Source organism: Chinchilla lanigera, unplaced genomic scaffold (assembly GCF_000276665.1).
Source record: "Chinchilla lanigera isolate Chin_1 unplaced genomic scaffold, ChiLan1.0 scaffold00029, whole genome shotgun sequence".
Lineage (NCBI taxonomy): Eukaryota > Metazoa > Chordata > Mammalia > Rodentia > Chinchillidae > Chinchilla > Chinchilla lanigera.
The window spans coordinates 7,624,340-7,630,454 of NW_004955430.1; positions in this window are offsets into that span (position 1 = coordinate 7,624,340).

Consider the following 6,115-nt stretch of genomic DNA (forward strand, 5'->3'; position numbering starts at 1 on the left):
GTACCAGGAACTGAACTCACGACCTTGCACTTGCCAGGCAGGCTCTTTGCCCCTGAGCTAAATCCCCAGCCCGAGGATTCTCTTTCTTTCTTTCTTTCTTTCTTTTTTTAATGAAGGATTTTTTTTTTTTTTTAAGCCAGGGGAAGATGTTTCTCCGGACTGCCCCTGTCGGGGCTGTGCTCTTGGTGGCCGGGGGCCCGCTGATGGACGCGCGCCTTGCACGTGGCGGCCCGTGTTTCCATATCTCACTGTTGGTGCTCACAGTGCTGCTCACTCAGTAGATTAAGCATGTCTTGGCTGAGATCATAGGGTACGGGACTTGTTAGCCTGTAATGCAGGGACACCAGAATAAAGCCTGTAAGGCCCGTGAAGAAGACAAGAGCACCGTGAATGAAGGCTAAAGGGGCCAGGGGAAAGGGGGAGTCAGGCAGAGGCACTTCTGTCAGCTGTGTTCTTGCTGCTTTCTCTGCATCGCTGCATTCTCACCTCCTGACTGGCCAGAGCGCGTCTAGGTAGCCAGACTTCCTTTCACAGATCTGCACTTCTCTGTGAAATAATACCCTAGGAGTTTTCTTCATCTTAAATTTCGCTGTGTATTTATCCCATCATCCACATAAAATTTGAAGCCGGCGTGCCCCTTGAACAGCATTCTCCCTCAAAAGTGACAGGGCCCTTCCCCTAGGTGAGGCCTTCCTCGTTGCAGACAAGGGAGGAGCCCCCCCAGCATGGAAACCTGTACCATTTCTGCTCTTTCAGTCCTGGCCTTCTGTCATGAATTACTTTACTGTCCATATAATCTTTGCATAGTATGTCAATTTGCTTTGATTGAAAATTGGATCTGAGATAATTATCCGCCCCCCTCACACCTCTTCTGGCACTATATAGCTAATCTATCAAAAGTTAGTTTTGATTTCTTTCTTTTTTGAGACCGGGTCTTGCAGTGTAATTCAGGCTCGCCTCAAAGTCATGGTGATCCTCCTGCTGAAGCCTCTTGAGTGCTAGAATTATAGGCCTGCACCACCACGCCCGGCCACAGAGACATTCTTTGTCAGAGCAAAACTTAAAAAGTGTTCATCTGTAGAGAAACATTAATTATAGTATGTGGCTAAATTCTGGTGCACTATACAGGAGTTGAAATCAATGAATCAGATGAGTAGGTATTAATCCCAGTAGGGCTGAAAAAATATTGAATGAAAATAAAAGCCACTGTACTTTGTCTATTAGGGAAGGTGTAAGTAGTGATAGTACAATTAGCAGCTTCCTGTATTTTCTTGTAGAATGGTGGTAGGAGGAAAGTGAAGTTTACAGGGGTGAAGGAGAAATAGGAAGATTGGCTTTAACTGAAGAAAGCTGAGTAACTCAAACTTCCTATCTTTGTTTTACCTTCTATTGTGGCTTCTTTTTAAATAGATCTTTGAATCAAATGGGCACTGTCCTTTCAAACTGGTTTTCCTCTGAATGCTGCCATCCTTGTGGACAAAGGATCATGTCATACACAGGCTCTAGGCAGCTGGGCCTCAGCCAGGCTGTGACAGACAGTATTCCTTTTGTTTTTTTGTTTTTTTGTTTTTCAGTATTCCTGATAATCATAGCTTTGACAGGGACTTCTGTGAAAGTAGAAGGAAAATTCCTAATTAAACTGTGGATGGTGGCGTACATCTGTAATCCCAGCACTCATCTGTAAACCCAGCACTCAGGAGGCTGAGGCAGGAGAATTGCTGCGAGTTTGAGGCCAGCCTGGGCTACAAAGTGAGTTCAAGACCAGCCTGAACTACATAGTGAAACCCTGTCTCAAAAAGACAACAACAATAAAAAATCCGGTGGTGCACACCTGTAATCCCAGCACTTGGGAGGCTGAGGCAGGAGGATCACTGTGAGTTCGAGACCAGCCTGGGCTACAAAGTGAGTGCAAGTCTAACTTGAACTGCACAGCGAGACCCTGTCTCAAAAAGAAAAAATAAAAAAATAAAAAATCCCTAATTGAGCAAATTATTTTGGGTCATCGGCTAAGGAGCCCACTGAATTGAACAAGTTGCTTTGGCCTTCTAACCTTTCCTCTTTCTGCTGTACCTCTGTGTCTTAGTTTTGTGTGGAGGCATTGGCGAGGGCACCATTCTGGAGAGAACTGCTAAGCATCTGTCCTAACCTGGGACAGGCATCTCTTGTAGTCCTGTGTTCAGGGGCAGTGGAGCAAATTGGGTGTTCAAGTCAACAGAGGGGTCAGCTGGCAAGTAGAGAGGGCTCCAACTGATTGTTAGGTCACTCAAAGTTGTCAATATCTGCATTTTTAAGAGAAACTAGAAACGGGGCTTCCTGTACACTTTTCAGATTAAAGGAGAAGGGAGAGCCGAGTATAGTGGCTCACGCCTGCAATCCCAGCACATGGGAGGCAGAGGCAGGTGTGAACTACATAGCAAGACCCTGTCTCAAAAAAAAGGGGTGGGGAAAGTGCACTGTGAGACACACATGCCTGAGGCCCAGGTTGGCCGTTGGGGCTACCAGCTGGCAGCCTGTGTCCTAGTAAACCTTGGGTTTGTAAAGTGCCAGTGCATTACTCGTTATGCCAGAGTTGGACTTCACAGTTCAAGGAGATGTTCAAAGAATTTTAGAGCTAGAGTCAAGATTGCCAAACCTGTAATTTTTGCCAAGGTTTCTAACAAAACACATAGGAAAAGCTTAATTTTTCTCCAGTACTGGGAATTGAGCTCAGAATGCCAAACTCCATCCCTAGCACCACCCCCTGCCTTTTTTAAATTTTGGAACTGGGTCTCTAAATTGTCCACACCAGCCTCCCAAGTACCTGATATTACAAGGATATGCCACCACACTGGCCCGGCCACTATTAACTCATTTCATTAAAGAAAGGCTTCCAGGTGTAGTAGTGTATTCCCATAGTCCTAGCTACTTGGGAGTGTAAGATAGGAGGATCACCAGTTCAAGGCCAGTTTGGGCAATTTCATGAGACCCCATCTCAAAGTTTTTAAAAGGGCCAGCAATACAACTTGGTGGTAGAGCACTTGCCTGTCTTCAAACCCCAGTTGGCAAGGAGGCACATAATAGCTCCTTAAAAATAAGGTACATTTAATGTACCACTGAAACCTGGTCCACAGTTCCTTATGAGACCCTGGAGGCCAGATGTTTTAGATGTAAAAGTTAATTAGTTATTTGTATTTTTGAAAAGTAATATAGTGCATATAACACTCAAAAATATGCTAGGTGTGGTGGCACATGCCTGTGATCCCAGCACTTGGCTGAGGCAGGAGGGTCACTGAGTTTCAGGCCAGCCTGGGTTGCATAGTGAGTTCAAGACCAATCTGAATTACATAGCGAGACCTTGTCTCAGAAAACGAAAAGAAGCAATCATACAGTGTAAAATACTTGTAATGAGCCATATGAATATTCAACTAAATGGAATAAGTAAAAACTATAAATTACCATGTGTCAGTTCAGGTCAAGATTCCTGCCAAATGGCCGGGTGTGGTGGCACACATCTGTAATCCCAGCACTCAGGAGGCTGAGGCAGGAGGATCATTGCGAGTTCAAGACCAGCCTGGGCTGTAAAGTGAGCTCAAGGCCAGTCTGAACTACATAGCAAGACCCTGCCTCAAAAAGACCAAAAAAAAAAAAAAAAAAGAGATTCCTGCTAAATGAGTTGGTGAGCACCAAACCAAAAGTCTGGTTTTCAGAGACTTCTGGGTCTCATAAGGAGTACCCAAAAACAAATGAACAAAACAAGACTTGCTTGCCCTTGTTATTCGCTGGTCACCCTGGACCACTAGAGACTACACTAAGACTGTACATTGGTGTGCTTTTGATTGAGTGAAGGTAAATCTTTTGCAGCTGCTTCACCGTTGTGAGACTCCTTGGGACAGGGAGCACACACTGCATGTGACAGCATTTCATACTGTAAAGCATGTGTGTCCACCCTGTGGCCCAGCGGCCACATGCAAGCATGGACAGCTAATAATGCAGCCCCACAAGATCATAAACTTGTCGGGCATGGGGGCACACTCACATGCATCACTGTGAGTTCAAGGCCAGCCGGGGCTACATCGTGAGTTCAAGGCCAGTCTGAACCGCATAGCGAGACCCTGTCTCAACAAGAAAGTACCATAAACTTTTAATCTTCTGTGATTTTTAGGGAGTTGTTCATGACTCGATTGCGTGGGGCTTGAAGACAGCCTACGTAGACAACAGAAGGCTCTGAAGGGGAGGGAACACCCACAGCCTGCCTCCCATACCTGCCACACACAGAATAAAAACCTACATGTATTAATACTAGGTGCAGTAGTGTGATTTGGCAAGTAAAACATGGCAATTACCCACAGCAGTGTTCTGCCTGCTTGTGTGTGCCTATAGAACAGCATGTACCTTCCCCCTCCTTCCCTCCCTCCCTCCCTTCCTTCTTCTCACCCTCCCTCTCTCTTTTTTCTTCTTGCTTTCCTAGTACTAAGTATTAGACCCAGGGCCTTTGCGCTGAGCCACATCCCCAGCCCTTTTAAAATTTTTTTTAGTTTGAAATGAGGTCTCAAAAAAAAAAAAGAAAAAAAGAAACAGGGTCTCACTGAGTCACAGAGTTGCCCAGACTGGGCTTGAACTTGTGATCCTCCTGCCTCACCCTCCAGAGTGCTGAAATTACAGGCGTACACCACCCCAGCCAGCTTAGTTTTCTTACTAAGTTTGGGCAGTCACTTCCACGGAACCAGATACTGATGCATCAGTTTCACAGAAACATCAACTACTCACTAGTTTCGTGGTTATCTCACCCTCCTTTCTTAATGCTACAATGAAAAAAATGTAAAAAGGAAAATTTGTAACTTGCATACATTAAATATGTGTTTTATAGATGGCCAGGACAATTCTTCACACACTTTGGCCCAGGAATGCCCAAAGGTTGGACACCCATCAGATAAAGTGCTCCTTGTCATTACAGTTCTAAATGTGTCTCCTGTTTCAGCCACACTGGGCCTAGTGCTGATCTCTGTGCTACCACAGCTCACCTGCTCTCATGGTTCCTCCTCAGTTACTGCAGTGCACCTCTTCTAGCTGGCCTAGAGCCACTGAGCTCAGCTCCCTCTGCTCTACCGTCCTGTAACAGGGTTGCCCTCCACACTGAGTGCTCACTAGAGCAGCAGCAGCAATCAGTGCTTTCAAGAGCTGCCCCCTTACAGCCGGTGTGGTGGCACGCCGGTAATCCCAGCTCTTGGGAGGCTGAGGCAGGAGGATCGCTGTGAGTTCGAGTTCGAGACCAGCCTGGGCTACAAAGTGAGTCAAGGCCAGCCTGAACTGTATAGCGAGACCCTGTCTCCAAAAAAAAGAGCAGCCCCCTAAACTGGGTGTGGCAGCACACACCTGTAATCCCAGCACTTGGGAGGCTGAGGCACAAGGAATGCTGTGAGTTTAAGGCCAGCATGGGCTACATAGTGAAGTTTAAAAGAATACTAAAATGTGTTATGGCCAGGCATGGTCATGCACACCTGTAATCCAACACTTGGAAGGCTGAAGTAGGATTGTCACGGAGTTCGAGGCCAGCCTAAACTACATAGTGAGACCCTGTCTCAAACCAAAAACAAGACCAAAAAGATGTTTAAAAAAAGATGTGTTATGTACGTGCCCCACCTCTGCAGGATGAGTGTAATGGTTTACTGCAAACGTGCTAATAGAAACATGGGCAAGGCTCTCTAAGAGATCTGAACTGCAAAGAATGCAATGGGATGGGTTAGTTCAAAATAAGCTCCTGTCCACGCGCACAGGGGAAACATGAAATGCTTGCACAACCGAATTATATTGCTGGCTCGAACTGACTCCAGATCAAGTGACCTCAGGGAGCCGCCTGAGACAGGAGAAGGAGCGAGACTGAGGGCAGGCCTTGAGGGAAGGAAGATGTGGGCCTATCCCGCGAGGGAAGGTGGGAAGGAGTAGTTCCATACATACTCGCCTGAGACCTGGAGGAAAAGCAGGTTTGGAGAAGACACTGGGAAAGGAAAGCAGGTGGGAGCAAAGATTGAGGCAGGAGGAGACCGGCAAGGTGTGCGCCCACAGCGTGCGGAGCCTGCCCACCCCCGGGAAGACTCGCTCTGGCCTGTAAGAAGCAGCAGGCTGCGGGGCGTCGTGG